This window comes from Stegostoma tigrinum, chromosome 37 (assembly GCF_030684315.1).
Source record: "Stegostoma tigrinum isolate sSteTig4 chromosome 37, sSteTig4.hap1, whole genome shotgun sequence".
Classification (NCBI taxonomy): domain Eukaryota; kingdom Metazoa; phylum Chordata; class Chondrichthyes; order Orectolobiformes; family Stegostomatidae; genus Stegostoma; species Stegostoma tigrinum.
In genome coordinates, this window is record NC_081390.1 from 9,606,857 (window position 1) to 9,622,436 (window position 15,580).

The 15,580-nt window shown below is 42.2% G+C and overlaps 1 protein-coding gene across 13 annotated transcripts in view; it reads left to right on the forward strand.

Annotated features, from left to right (window-relative positions):
- Positions 1-15,580, forward strand: part of mapk8a (mitogen-activated protein kinase 8a) — a 118,313-nt gene that overhangs the window by 50,508 nt on the left and 52,225 nt on the right. For 2 of the 13 annotated variants that reach the window (XM_048563433.2, XM_059640227.1), the window contains exons 2-3: positions 1,459-1,611; positions 2,236-2,329. The exons of 9 other annotated variants lie outside the window; for them this stretch is intronic. The gene's annotated coding sequence lies outside the window, so the exon portion shown is untranslated. Of the gene's footprint in view, positions 1-1,458; positions 1,612-2,235; positions 2,330-9,140; positions 9,235-15,580 lie in introns of all 13 variants that reach the window. 2 more of the 13 variants (XM_059640228.1, XM_048563434.2) reach the window with 2 other exon arrangements.

The window sequence follows — 15,580 nt, forward strand, 5'->3', positions numbered from 1 at the left end:
TTTTAAAATTCATTGGGATGTGGGCATTGCTAGCTGAGCCAGGCATTGATCACCCATCCCTAATTGCCCAGAGGGCAATTAAGAGTCAGCCACATTGCTGTGGGTCCAGGCCAAACCACATGAGGATGGCAGATTTCCTTCCCTAAAGGGCATTAGTGAACCAGGTGGGGTTTTTCCTGACAGTTGGCAATGGATTCATGATCAATTTTAAACTCTTAATTCCAGGTTTTTATTGAATTAAAATTTCACCATATGCTGGCAGGATTTGAACCTGAGTCCCCAGAATGTTACCTGGATCTTTGGATTAATAGCCGAGAGACAATGTCACTAGGCCATTGCCTGCAATCTTAGATTAGTTCTTAAAAAAAAAATCAAATGCTAATTTGAAACAGGCATTGCTGCAGATTATTTACAAGGTGAGTTTGTTTTTAATTTGCTTTAGCCTTAATTGTTGCTAAACCTGTGCATGTAAATAGCGAGAAGGAAAGAAAGGCATCCAGTGATATTCTACTTTACAGGATTCCTCCATGTTTCCTAATTAATCCAGTATTTTATGTTTTGAAGTTTATTTACTGCTGCAATGTATAAATTGGTAGCGATAACGAATCTGGTGTATTGTTTGAATCTGAAATAACTTCAGTATTTCCCTCAAAACATACAAATTTCTGGCTTTATGTAAAAATGATGTCTTTGAATTAAGGCAGGAGCTGTGCAACCTCCGCATGATAACAAAGTGCGGAGCTGGATGAACATGGCAGGCCCAGCAGCATCTTAGAAGCACAAAAGCTGAGGTTTTGGGCCTAGGGTCTAGGCCCGAAATGCCAGGTTTTTTGCTCCTAAGATGCTGCTTGGCCTGCTGTGTTCAACCAGCTCTGCACTTTGTTATCTCATTCTCCAGCATCTGCAGTTCCCATTATCTCTGATGCATTTTAACCTCAGCATGATGTTAGACTGGCTGTGGTGAATTCCTTGCTGTAAAATGACATTATTGCCTCTGCTGCTTGCCCATGTTTGTACCATGCTACTTCTGTTTTCACTTTTCTGCTTGCCCAAACAAACTTTACGCCAACTTTATTCCTCGCCTCCTAATCCTGCTGATACATGCTTATTTTCGCCATTTTGCTGCTACCTTCTGGAACATTCCTCAAACTCCGTCTTGTTTTTCAAAAAGCCCCACAAAATCATTTTTGCTGACCAGATTCCACTAACTCCTGTTTATTTTTCCACTTTTCCTTTTCACCCAATTCCTTGCATCTCTGACGTGGTTTTCCTCTGTATAAAGTGCTTTGAGTCCTCCTCCCAGATATAGGAAAATAACAGAAATTAGTTACTGAACGTAAAGGTTCTGTGCCTATTGTAATTTGGTTGAAACAATGCTATGAAATACCTAACAACCTTTCAGTGCAAATTTTTAAATGATTTGTATTCACCACAAACTAATTGTAGATAAAATGATAGTTCTTGCAGTGACTTTTGCAGACTTGACTTTTTCCTGAATTTCTGGAGTGTCCGTTTCAAGTTGGAGCTGCAGACTGTATTCCCCTTGTATTTAGTGCACACCTTTTTCTCAATAAAATATTGGAGGATTTTGCTGTGAAGAACGTTTTAAAGGTAGGTGATTTAGTTTCAGGTTTTAAGTTGCTAAGATTACTTTGCACTCTAAATATAAAGGGAGATTGTGATAGTTTTACTTCACAATTTATGGTCTTTTGAAAGCACCTTATCTATCGGTTAACTAAAGCAAAGTAGCTGATTCTGTTATGGATTTGACCTTTTTTTAGCTGGTGATCAGTGACTGTCTATTGGCGCCAGAAATGAGAAGTTAAAATATAGCAGATGTATGTGTGTAGGAAAACCTGATGTTTTTTAAGGCTACCTTGAGTAGTAGAATATTACACTGGATACACTGTTGTATGATGGGTGGTAAATATTACCAGCAAAGATCCCACCAAGGCCTGACAGCGTAGGGCTGAGGGGGTGCTGTGCTGTTGAAGGTGCAATCTTTCAGATGAGATGTTAAACCAAGGTCCTATGGGTCTATTGCCTGTACAAAACAGATCTTGTGGCACTATTTTTAGAAAAAAACAGCACATTAGTTCTCTCTTGTGTCCTGACCAATCTCTGGGGATTCTCCCTCTGGCTTCGGCTCTGTTTTAACTTCTTATGCACTAGGGTTTTCAAATAATGAGTGAACTCCCACACTGAACAATGGAGTCAATGCTTTTTTTATTGCAGGCCTGGCCAACCTCTTTCCCTTCTATTTGGCTGTAGATTGCTCGTAAGCAAAAACTACAACTCTCCTTCTGCCTGAATCTTATCTCCAAATAGCGTAAGTGTCACCCGAGTTACGTGTAACCAGTTTTGTCTCTTTTTTTCTATTGGTGTGAAATGCTGTGGTTCTTTCTGGATCAACTAATCATTTTACCCTTGAGCTTTCATTGTGCTAGTTGTGGCATCTCCCCTTTCACTAACACGATGCAACTCTGTGCATTCTGACTGTGAATTACCCAGGTTTGCTGCCATCCAGACACAAGCATAGATCAGTTGTCACCTTTTCATTAAATCATGAGAAGTCTACAACACAAAATGGCTGTTTAGCCTGAAGAGTCTGTGTTAATCAAAAGCAAGCTTCAAACCACTCTCTAATCCCATTTTTGCAGCACTCTACCCATAGCCTTGTATGCCTTGGCTTTGTAAATGCACATCCAAGGGTGGTATGGTGGCTCACTGGTTAGCACTGCTGTCTGTGACGTGGATGAGTTCAGTTCCAGCCTTGGGTGTCTGACTATGTGGAGTTTGCATGTTTTCCCTGTGTCTGCATGGGTTTCCTCCGGGGGCTCTGGTTTCCTCCCACAGTCCAACGATGTGCAGGATAGTTGGATTGGCCGTAGGAAATTCAAGGTTACAGAGCTGAGTTTAGTTTGCAATACTGTTCAGAGGGTCAGTGTGGACTCTATTAAATAGCTTGCTTCCACATTGCAGGGATTCTATAAAATACTTAATTATTGAGGGTTTCTGTCTCTGCCGCCCTTTTCAGGTGGTGAGTTCCAGATTTCCCACCAGCCACGCGGTGGGGGGGTGGGAACGCTCTAAACTGCCTGTCACTGACATTTTATCTGGCACTTGGATACCATTCTAACCCATGATAATTTAATAAAGCAAAAAATATTATCTTTAAACTGAAGAAACTTCATACTTAGACCACTTCAGAAACTGGCTTGTGAATGCCATCTTCTGGCCAGAGCTGGCAGCTGCGTTGTTTAAAGACACGTTTTTACAGGAGGCAATTCTGTTCTGAAATGATGTTCTTGAATATTGGTGTAAAAGCCTGAGCAAACATTTGTAACAGCTGTTGGACAGAAAGGGCACACAAGGTTTTTAACGTTAATGCTTAAATAATTCAAACAGTTAACAAACTAGCTTTGTAATCCATGCTAAATATCCACTGTTAGCACTTTCATGGAAATATAGCGCTCTTCCTATTCATTTGTGGGATGTGGGCATTCCTGTCTGGCCCAAGCCGTTCTTGAGAATGTAGTGGTGAGATACTCTCTTGAACCACTGCTGTCCACTTGCAGTGGTAGACCCCCAGTGCCCTAGGGGAGGGAATTCTAGGGTTTTAACCCAACGACAGTGAAGAAACACGGATATTTTTCCAAGTCAGGATGGGAGGTGACCTTGGAGGTGGTGATGTTCCCATATACCTGCTGCTCTTGTCCTTCCAGATGGAAGTGGTCACGGGTTTGGGAATGTATTGTCTGAGGGCCTTTTCATGAATTTCACTGACATATTTTCAGGTCTGCATTGATCTGGGGTAATAAAATTCTCAAATTTAATAAACAAATATACCAGAAAACTGCATCATGTCAATATATTGACTTTCTGCTTATGACATGCTTTCAATTGTGAATTGTTCCTGTTTGTCCCAGGTGAAGAGGCCCACTGAGTTGATTCTGTTTTGACATGGAGCCTGACCTTATTCACATTACCTCTTTGTTACAGTGACAATATTCAGGAGGTACAGAGCTCCAGTCGGGTTCTAATCCCTCCCTGGGATTGATTTCTGTTCTGTAGCTTTCTGAAACTCATCTGAAAATCTGCAGGAAGCACTTTTGTGTAAAATGCAATACTGTAGTCAAGGCTGCAGATTTACTGTTACTGAATCAATCAAATTTTCTTTTTGATTGAATGGGATCCTAGCACTTTACTTGTGATGTGTAGGTGATTGCGTTTTCTAATTCCAGTCTTTTTGTTCCCTTAAATTGATTGGCCTGCCTGTTGTCGTTCCCTATAATGAAAAACTTAACTTGGTAGCAGACTATCTGACCTGGATTTAATTCTGGTGATTTGAGAATGGGGTTTGAAATCCTCCTTGAGGGTGATACTGCAAAATAGTAATGATCCAGTTACTTATCAGGGAGCGTGGTTGGTATGTGGCTCCTTTGTCGATGATAAGTCGAGATAGATAAGACTTTATTGTAGAGGTAGCGCCGCTGTGATGTTGTCACTGGACTAATAATCCAGAAGCCCAGCACTCTGGACTTGGTTAAAATCCCAACCTTACGGTGAAATTTGAGTCAATGAAAAATATGAAATTCAAAGAACCTAGCCTTGTGGCCCATCAAAAATCTATCTAATTCAGTAATGTCCAATTCAATAACCTAATCCTACTTTCTCCCCATAACCTTCAATCCCATTTGCCCCAAGTGCTATATCTAGTTGCCTCTTGAACACTTTCAATGTTTTGGCATCAGCTACTTCCCATGGTAATGAATTCCACAGGCTTACCACTCTTTGGGTGAAGATCTGTGTCCTGATCTCCATCCTGAATCGCCTACCCTGAATTACAGGGTTAATGGCAGGGTTCTCGGCAGTGTGGAGGAACAGAGTGACCTTGGGGTCCAAGTCCATAGACCCCTCAAAGTTGATAGGGTTGGAAAGAAGGCAAATGTTGTGTTGGCTTTCATTGTCTGGGAAATTAAGTTTTTTAAGAGCTGTGAGATTATGCTGCAGCACTATATTCCAAGTGTGGTCTAACCAGTGTTTTCTTGTGTTCAGTTCTAGTCACCTCATTATAGGAAAGATGTGGAAGCTTTAGAGAGGGTGCCAGAGGAATTTTACCAGGATGCTGTCTGGACTGGAAGGCAGGTCTTATGAGGAAAGGTTGAGGGAGGCTTTTTTTCATTGGGACGAAGAAGAATGAGAGGTGACTTGATAGAGGTGTACAAGATGATGAGAGGCATAGGTAGAGTAGATAGCCAGAGATTTTTTTCCCCAGGGAGGAAATTACTATTAGGAGGGTGTGTAGTTTTAAAGTGATCGGAGGAAGGTATGGGACATATCCAAGGTAGGTTCTTCACACGGAGAATGGTGAGTGTGTGGAACACACTGCCGGCAGTGACAGTGATGGTGGAGTCAGATATACTAGAGACTTCTATGCGACTCTTGGATCGGCACAAGGGTGATAGTGAAATGTTGAGTTTGCAGGGTAAATTGATCTTGGGATAATAGGTTAGCACAACATCATGGACCGAAGGGCCTGTACTGTTCTATGAATCCTCATAGTGAACCCTGGTTCTGGACACACCCAGCATAAGGAACATCCTCCCTACATCCACCCTGTTAGAAGCGTATAATTCTGAGATTACCATGCACCCCCCCCCCCCCCCCCCCCCAACCACCACCACCACTTGTTTGAAAAGAGAAATTTGTCGTCCTTGCCTGGTCTGGTGTACATGTGACTGCAGACACCCAACAACGTGATTGATTCTTAACTGACCACTCTCTGGGCAATTGGGGATGGGCAGTAATGCTGGCATAGCCAATGATGCTGATATTCTGTGAACAAATAAAAACTATCAAATTAAACATTAGATATGAATAAGGGACTTGCATTCGACCACCGCTCCTTTGCACACCACTGCCCAAGATGTATTTGTATACTCGGTCTGTCCGTCTATAAAAAGAGAAAAAGGAGAGGTACCACAGAAAAGGGAATTTTTGTGCTTTTTTTTGAAAAAAATAGCGTAAGTTGACATCTAGGTCATGCAGTCTGTGTCTTGTCAATTTTAGTATCTCTAAGATTTTTGGCCACTTGGCACCACAGCACATTTTAAAAAAAAATGCATTACTCTCAGTTATATTCAAGCTGTCAGAACGTTCTCTGAATTCCATCAGGTGAGGCCCAAGCCAATTATTTTGCCTTGGCCTTAGGTTTTTGACCTATACTGATTTTTGGTTTTCTTTCAGATTTATTCACTCGAGGCAAGACAACACCAAAAATAGCCCAAAGGAAAGTGATCCCGATACCAATATTCAGGAAGTGCTGGTTTGTACAGCTCATTGTGTCAGTGAATGGTTGTGTAGTCCTGTTTGGAACAGTGTTGCAAATGACCCAGAAACACTTCAGCCTGTCAGTGGATGCTCCACCATGGACTAATCTAATCTCTGAGGAGCAGCGAGAGTTTGCCAAAGTGTGCTGCCACACCCTTGAAGTTGTACTAGAGTCAGAGTTGTACACCATGGTCATCTTGAAGCAGGTGGGACCCTCCCCTCAGTAAGGGGATGTTAAAGCTGTATGTGATACTCCCTCTAGCTGTTTTTAATTCATTAATGAGATGAGGGCATCACTGGCCAGGGCAGCTTTTATTGCCCATCCCTAATTGCCCAGAGGGCAGTTATGAGTCAACCATATTGTTGTGTGCCTGGAGTCACGTGTAGACCAGACCAGATAAGGATGGTGGTTTCCTTCTCTAAAGGACTTGGTGATTCTGCTGTACTACCTCGCTGTAGTTATTCACATCTTCCTTGTTTTAAGTTTGAACTCTGTTTCACCAGATGGGTTTTTCCTGACAATCAACAATGGATTTGAGGTCATCATTAGATTCTTAATTCCAGATATTTTTATTGAATTCAGATTCTGCTATCTGTTGTGGTGGGATTCGAACCCGGGTCCCCAGAACGTTATCTGGGTCTCTGGATTAACAGTCCAGGGATGATACCACTAGGCCACCGCCTCCCCACCTACAGGATCCGAGTGCATGGCTGGGGACTCCATCCAGGCTGGTCACTTTCTGTGGATTCACGCTCGAGTAGGCCACTCTAACGTTTGTGGCAGTGGCTATAGGTACACTTTCCTGTACACTGAGGCTTTCAGGCAGGTAGTGTCATTTGCACTGACCACCTTCTGTTCAAAGCCACTGTAGAATGTATTGAGCTCATAAGGGAGGGATGTGTTGTTGTCAGCGATTCTGCTCAACTTGGCTTTGCTTTGTAGCCCGCTATATCATTTTAAGACTTGTCACAGTTGACGTGTTCAATGTGGCTAGGCTGGTATTGTCTCTTGGCATCCCTGGTTTTGTGAAAGTCTTAATGTCAGGGTCAGCTGACTTGACCACCTCAGTCTTGCACTGCAGTAGGGAGTGGATCTCCCAGTTACCATTGGAGAATCATGGAGTGTCCAATGCAGAAAGAGGCCATTGGGGCCCATCAAGTCCACACAGACCTTCCGAGTTCCAACCCAGCGCGCCCCCCTGCCCAACCATATTTCTGTAATCCCACATTTTACCATGGCTAAATCATCTAGACTGCACATCCCTGGATACTACAGACCCAGGTAGAATGTGCAGACTCCACACAGTCATTCAAGGCTGGAATTGAACTCTGGTCCCTGACGCAGTGAGGCAGCAGTGCCATCCACAGTGACCCATGGTTTCCAGCTGGGGAGTGACAGGCACTCTGTCATCTGACCATGAATCCCTTCCTCGTCAAAACTGCCATCATCAGTTCCCTCATTGCTTCCTGCCCACTCCTCTGCAACTATTAATCTCTAGCGCCTCCATTTCTAATGTTTTAACATCACTGCCGCTCTGCTACCTCACTGGAGTTACTTGCATCTTCCTTGTTTTGAATTTGATCTCAGTTTAACTTCCAAGCAAAGGGAAATTTACAGATAATAGGTTCTATCACTGCAATCTCCTGATCTCTGGTCTTGCCCGACAGTGCAGTTTTCGATTGTAGCTTTCTAAGGACCAACAGTGGCAATGCCACACGGTTGTTTCTCATTTTCCTAAAATAACTAGCTTGTTTTCCTGCAAGGAGTTCACTATTTGTGGCTGCACATCTCTACCAGGCACCAGGTTTCCATGCAAGACTCTCCTGCCTTTTATTATTATGCAAGTATGAACCATTTCACTTGTATGATAAAAGAGATAACAAGGTGTAGAGCTGGATGAACACAGCAGGCCAAGCAGCATCAGAGGAGCAGGAAAGCTGATGTCTCGGGCCTAGACCCTCCTTCAGAAGTTTGCAGTTCCTACTATCTCCTCCACTGATGGAAGATTGCAAAGCTGAATATACTTTATCCTTGATGTAAAACTGACCTCTCCCTGTTCTATTGTTGAATCTATCAGTTGGCACCTGTCTCCACCTTGCATCCTAAACTAGACTCACTTCCCTTTTGACCTACTTATTTGGATTGAGTGGCCTTAGGTTCTTTGATTCTGAGCAGTGCTTCGAATATTACTTTTGGTTCTTAATCAGGTTACCTTCTACTATTTTACTAAACCACTTCCCTGCAATTAGTGTAATCATCTTCAAGCTTGACTTTCCTCCAATTCTTCTGATTTAATGCTTGATTTCCTTTATACATAAATTTCAATATACTTTAATCATTGTAGGAATTCAATGTGAAAGCAGCCATTTGGTCCATCAGGTTCACACCAACCCTCTGAAGAGCATCCCAACCTTTACCATATCCTTGTAACCTTGCATTTACTATGATTAATGTACCAAGCCTGAACATTCCTGGACACAATGGGCAATTTAGTATGCCCAATCCACATAACCTGTACATCTTTGGTCCGTGGGAGGAAATTCTCAGACACAGGGAGAACGTTTGTTGGTGTGGAGTTTGCACAATCTCCTGAGGAAGGAATTGAACCTGGATCCTGGGTGCTGTGTGGCAACATTGCTAACCACTGAGCCACTGTGCTGTGCTATGATGGAAGTCTCAGTACATTTAAAACTTGATTTCCTGTATCTTTATTCTGTGATATGTCTTTGCTTGGAAGTCACCCTCATCCTGGCTTTTCTCCAGCCTAATGGATTATAGAAAACATTTTATTTTGTCTTTGGTGCAGAGTGTGAATGTTTGTGGAATTTGTGGCAATCAAGTGGCTACTTTGACCTGGATGTTGTCAAGCACCATGTGTTGTTGGAACTGCACTTATTCAGGCAAGTGAAGAATATTCCATCACACTCCGTACTTGTGGCAGGGATGTGATAGAAGTGCATCCATGCATGCAAGGTCTAGTGCTTTGACCTGAGCAGATTGCAGAGCCAAGCAGGTGTTGCCGAAGCTGTTTGCTGTCAGTGAAATCACTCTTTGAAGGGCACTGCTCTCTTTCGGTGTGATATTGATCTTTGCCTCAATAAAACTCTGCATGCTTATACATCAAAGATGCGTTATTAATCTGAAATACTGTCTCTTAATTAGACAGATATTCATGCATATTTATTTTGTCCTTTTATTGAAAAATTCTGATTTTCAGCACGTCGGGTCCCTTTTTTGCTAGAAATGAGACAGGCTGAAAGTTTCTCCAACACCAGAAAAACTAGAGTCAGTGTCACCTAGCTTAAGCTGTGTCATTTTAGATGCTTGCAATAGATAGAGTTTCTGTTTACTCGTGCAAAGTTTGTGCGTGATCTGTTTGACTGTCACAAGTGATGAGTAACTGAAGATTTCTGTTTGTCAGTAAAATGTAATAACGCACACCAAACCAACTACAGTGATGGCAACAGGAATCGAATACAGTACTGCCTGTAAGGTTTTGGAAAAGATTTGTAGCTCGAGTTGTGGATGAAGTTGTAGATTTGCCTATCGAGCTGGTGTGTTCAATTGCAGACACTGTCACCCTGCTCCATAACATAGTCAGTGTGCCTCTGGTGAAACATCGGAATTCTGTTCTGCTTGCTATTTATTTATAAATAATTTAATGTAAGTATACATTTTTTTATATATAACAAGTGGGATAGAACACAAATGCTTCACCAGAGGCCCGTTGATGAACTGTCTGCAATCAAACACACCAGCTCGGTGAGCAAGTCTACAACCTTAGTACTGTCTTAAACTGAGAGTCTAAATTGCAGTAAGTAACAAGTAGGCATAACCTTGAATAGTCATGTTTTGTGAAAACACTTGGGCTTGGAACAGCTGCTTAATGTTTTGCTCAGTTCATTAACTGCTTAACTATAAAAGTCAGTCTCCTTTTATTGTCCGTAAGCTGTTTTAATTGCTGTAACAAATCAATAGAGATCATTCAGTAATTTGCTGAGATCTGTTTCATGATGTGGTGTGTGGAGATCTGTTTTGCTAAATGTCTACACTAATATCCTATATAAAAGCAAATTACCTTTTCTCCTTGACATGATCAAGCATTAGGAAGATGAACAGACTGGAAAAGACAGCAGTTGAAAAGATTCTGCAGCATGGCTTTCTCTTATTTATCCCCAACAATCGAGATAACTTGAGATTTATTGCGTTTCTCTTACATCATGTAATATCTCACTAAAACAGCAGGATTTATTTGCCTATAAATTGTAGTCATCTATAAGCTCTGGTATGGGCCTGACTTGATGGTTTATACGTTAGTGGTTAAATCAGGTCAGGAGTGGAATTAGTTTTATAATGCTAAAAATTTTCATTTGACTCTTGCAAATTTCATTAAAAAAATAATTTGGCATTTGCTGGACAATCTTAAATCATGATTAGGCACTGAAATTTAAAAATTGATGTATCAAAATTAGGTAGGTATAGCGGTTCCATCCAACATGGATAAAGACATGCACTTGGGTATTTTTAACTAGTCTTGTTGTTCCATATTGTAATTCACTCATGTAAGAAAGCCTTGTATGTTGAATTAACACTGTTTGAATGACAGTGTGAGATACTGTTCCAGCAGAGGTTTATTGTAAATGATGCTGCTGCTGGAAGCATATAATTTTGCAGTTCCCTCACAGTCATTGATGCCCAATTAAAATAGCTGACATGAGAGTATTCTGTCCCCTGGTTAGTAAGTACCTTGGCCAATGATGTAAGTCTTCCATAGAGATTGACCTTCCATTGTAGAAGACAAGAGAATTTTTAAGGAAATTAGTAATTTTTCAGAACCCTGGTGACTATATTCAAATGACTTTGAAGGGAAACAGAAGTTCAGCTACAAGGGGAAGGTAAATCTTCCTGGTGTAATGCTTAAAAATGTCTTCTGTCATCTAGACCATATCATTGTACATACTTAATGAAATCTAAATCAAGTTTGTAATGCCTGAAATGTTTTTTTCTAATAGAATGTACAAAGCAATAAAGAGGGGTACAGTCGTATTGTCATTGGGCAAGGAGTTAAGGGCCAGTGTAAGGCTGTGATATTGTAGGTTCAATCTCCACCACGACAGATGGGAACCAGAATAGACAGTAGACAATAGGTGCAGGAGTAGGCCACTCGGCCCTTCGAGCCAGCACCACCATTCGTTATGATCATAGGTGATCATCCACAAATCAGTATCCTGTTCCTGCCTTATCCCCATGACCCTTGATTCCACTATCTTTAAGAGCTCTATCCATCTCTTTCTTGAAAGTATCCAGAGAGTTGGCCTCCAATGCCTTCTGGGGCAGAGCATTCCATATATCCACCACTCTGAGTGAAGAAGTTATTCCTCACTCTGTTCTAAATGGCCTACCCCTTATTTTTAAACTGTGTCCTCTGGTTCTGAGAAGCTTGACTAATAATGATTATTGTAAGAACCATCTGGTTTTCCTTTAGGGAAGGAAACTCTCATCTGTTTCTGGCTGGCCTTCATGTGACTGCAGATACACACCAATGTGGTGTCTCTTAGATTCATTGTGAAATGGCCTTGTAGTTGAATCCAACATCTGCAAAGTATGATAAAAGGCATGAAATGGTCCACCTGGCATTGATTAAAGGAGCCAGAAATGAGTGGCACACAGTGGCTGTCTGCATCCTCAGAGTCCTTCTGATGGATACATGAAGGCATTTCCAAAATTGAGAGGCGAGGCCACAAACTGATAAAACAGCCTGGCATCTGCATGTTGTTCCATAAATATGACCGTGTCCCAGACACTACCTTCACTCGCCCTGGGTGTGCCCTGTCAGAGCCACCAGACGCGGTGGCATAATGGGTGTGGCATGCAGCCTGGCTGGAGTTGCTGTGGGAGTTCTCAATATTACAGATTTATACTGAGTAATAATTCACTCCCCTCTCCCTACGTGCTTGTGAACCTCCCACACCAACCCACCTGCTGATTAAAAATAAAAAGTTCTCTTCCATGTTGAGCAGCATTTGGGTAAAGTTCTAACCGTGGAATGGAAAAGGATGTCCTGTGGGTGGTAGCCTTCCATTTCCATCATCCAGAATTCCTTGATAGTGCCACTGCTGACCAACAGGTCCTGTGCTAAATGGCATTGCCAAAGACCCAACCTGCTTGTGAGAGATACACCTGTAAATACAGCTGGATCTAGCCAATAACCGCATTGGTTAGATTGACCATTACACAGTCGTTGTAGAGAACATGTCCCCCCCCCCTTCATGTTGAAACAAACTTCCTCTGTGCTGATTGGGTGTGATTTTGAATATCTTAAAACACGAAGATTGGGTATCAACGAGGCATTATGGGTCCTCAGCATCAGCAGCAGAATTACATTACAATTTGTAACCTCATGTCTCAGCATATCTCCATCTCTACCTTTTTACTATTAAGTGAAGAGATCAATGTCTGGCTCAATGAGTGTAGAGGGAGGGCATGCCAGAATGGCCTATCTATAATTTAGGCTTCAACATGGTGGAGCTACAAAGTGGGACTACTTGCATGCTAAGCAGGTGAAGGGACATACAGTAGACAGAACAAAGCAATTTCCCACCCAACTGATCAGATGTAGTGTTTGCAGCCCTGCCAAATGAAGTCCTGAATAGTGTTGAACAATTCAACAACTCACTGGAAGAGGGAGCTTTACAAATGCCTCCATCCTCGACGATGGGGGAACCCAGCACACCATGGAAAAGGTAAGGTTGAAGAATTTGCACTAATCTTTGGCCTGAAGTTCTCAATGGACAATTAATCTCAACCATCACCTGAAATCAACATCGTAGCTGACTTGATTTCCTCAATTGCCTTATCAAGAAATATCTGTATTCTGCAATATCTACAGATCCTAACCGCATTCTGGCAGTAATGAAGATTTGTGCTCCAGTCCTAGATGCCACGGCCATCTGGCAATGTGAAAGATCTCATCCCCTTCCTAGAAAGGAGACGCATCCAACCCAGTCAGTTACTGTCCCGTCAATCTATTTTCGACCATCAGCAAAGTGATGGAGAGTGTCATTGACAGCACTGTCCAATGGCACTTACAGAGCAGTAACCTGATCCCTGCTAGTTCGGGTTCCACCAGGCCCACTTGGACCTTGACCACCTTTTACAGCCTTGGTGCAAACATGGACGAGCAGTGAGCTCAGGGGAAGTGAATGTGACTGCTTTCAACATCAAGGTAATATTTGACTAAGTATGGCATAGCAAAACTGAAACAAAAACAAAGTTGCTGGAAAGCCAGCAAGTATGGCAGCATCGATGAAGGATAAAACGGAGTTAATGTTTCGGATCCGGTGACTCTTCCTCAGAACTGGAATTAGCAAAACTCTGGAAACTCCCTGCATTGGTGTCAGCATGTATGCCATCAACAAGATGTACCCAGACTCTTTGAGACAGCACGTTCCAAATTGGCAAGCGTTAGCAGCTAGAAGGACAAGGGCAGCAGATACATGGGAATACCACCGCCCTCAACACCCTGACTTGAAATTATATTTCAGTCCCTTCGCTGTTGAGCCTAAGTCCTGAAGCTCGCTCCCTGAATGCACTGACAATGTGCCAATACAACATGGACTGCAGCAGCTCATCACTGTCTCCTTGAGGATAATTAGGGATGAGGAAGAAGTGCTGGCCTAGCCAAAGTCCTGTGAATTAATTAATAAAAAGTGACCAACTTAATCTATGGAACTTTGTGGTCTTCATTTGAATTGTTTTTCATGCTGGACTTGGATTTTCAGAAGATAATTACAGCAAAACCTCACTTGTAGCCAAAAGGTTTTGAGTAAACTCAGTTGGTTAAAGTGAACTTGGATTAACTAACTGCACTGTACAGCTGATATATTTGAACATTTTTTTGATTTATTATCCCGGTCAAAACTGCGTGACAGTGATATCTACAGAATGAACTGGAAAATTGTGCATTGAAGACATGAGCTAGCTAATAAGCTGAGACGCATTAGAGGATGCTTACATTGCAAACAGTCCCTGTCTCTCTTCAGGCATAATGGTTATTCCTGAAAAGGTTTCCAGTCTGAATTATAGCAGGGTGGCATGGTGGCTCAGTGGTTAGGACTGCGGCCTCACAGCTCCAGGGACCCCGGTTCGATTCTACCCTTGGGTGACTGTCTGTGGAGTTTGCACATGACTACGTTGGCTTATCCTAGATGTTCTGGTTTCCTCCCACTGTTCAGAGATGTGCAGGGTAGGTGGAATGGCAGTGTGAAATTGTCCATAGTGTCCAGGGATGGTTAGGTGGGTTAGACATGGGGAATTACAGGGGTAGGGGAATGAGTCTGGGTGAGATGCTCTTCGGAGGGGCAGTATTGACTTGTTGGGTTGAATGGCTTGTTTCCACAATGTAAGGATTCTATGAAAAAGAAAGTACATGACCTGAGCTGCAATCTGAGGCCTGAGCTTCCCCTTTGAAGTGGAAATTATGCAGAAGCCTCTGTGTAGATGGGGAAATGTGTGGTTTAGTTATATGGTGATAGTTATCTACTTGAGACTGACAAAAGATCAATTGGCCTCCTGTGGATGACCACCAAGAGCTGTAATTCAGCCCACTCACAAGTACACAGTATGAATTCTATTCTTGTCGAATTCATAAGTGAAAGTTTCAGTTGCACTTTTTGCCTTGGCAGTCTTACCTTTTTATATTGCATTAGAAATCTATTGAAGAGGAATGAGTAAACTGGTTTGTGATGGAGCTGTTAATCAAATAGGATTTGTAAAAATGCATAAAGGAAGCATCTCTTCAATCAGATTTCATCTGATATGTTTTGTATTGCATTATCTACTCTCCTTGATTGTTCAGATTTGTCAAATAGGTTCTTTCTGTTAAATCGGTGCTGCTCGTTTCTTATTATTGAAATGTTTCTCCATCTTAGCCATTTCAGCTGGTGTTATAACTCTTTGTAGCCTGCACCTGAATCCTGGCAGTAGGCCCTCAAAGCCCAGGCAACTTAGTTCTCACTTCTGATTGCATTTAATTGTTGTGTTATAATGAGGTGAGGAGGGGTGACAGCTTTCTCCTTTTTAAACCAGAAGAAAGGAGAACCAATTCCAAGGTTTTGTTCAGTGAGAAAATGCTGCTTTAATGCCCAGAAGGAAATTTTAATGAACTAAACAAACACAAACCTAGGTGAAAAGCTTGCAAAGGAAGGTGGGAGGAGGCGGTATCTAGTGCAGACAAAATGAAGTTGA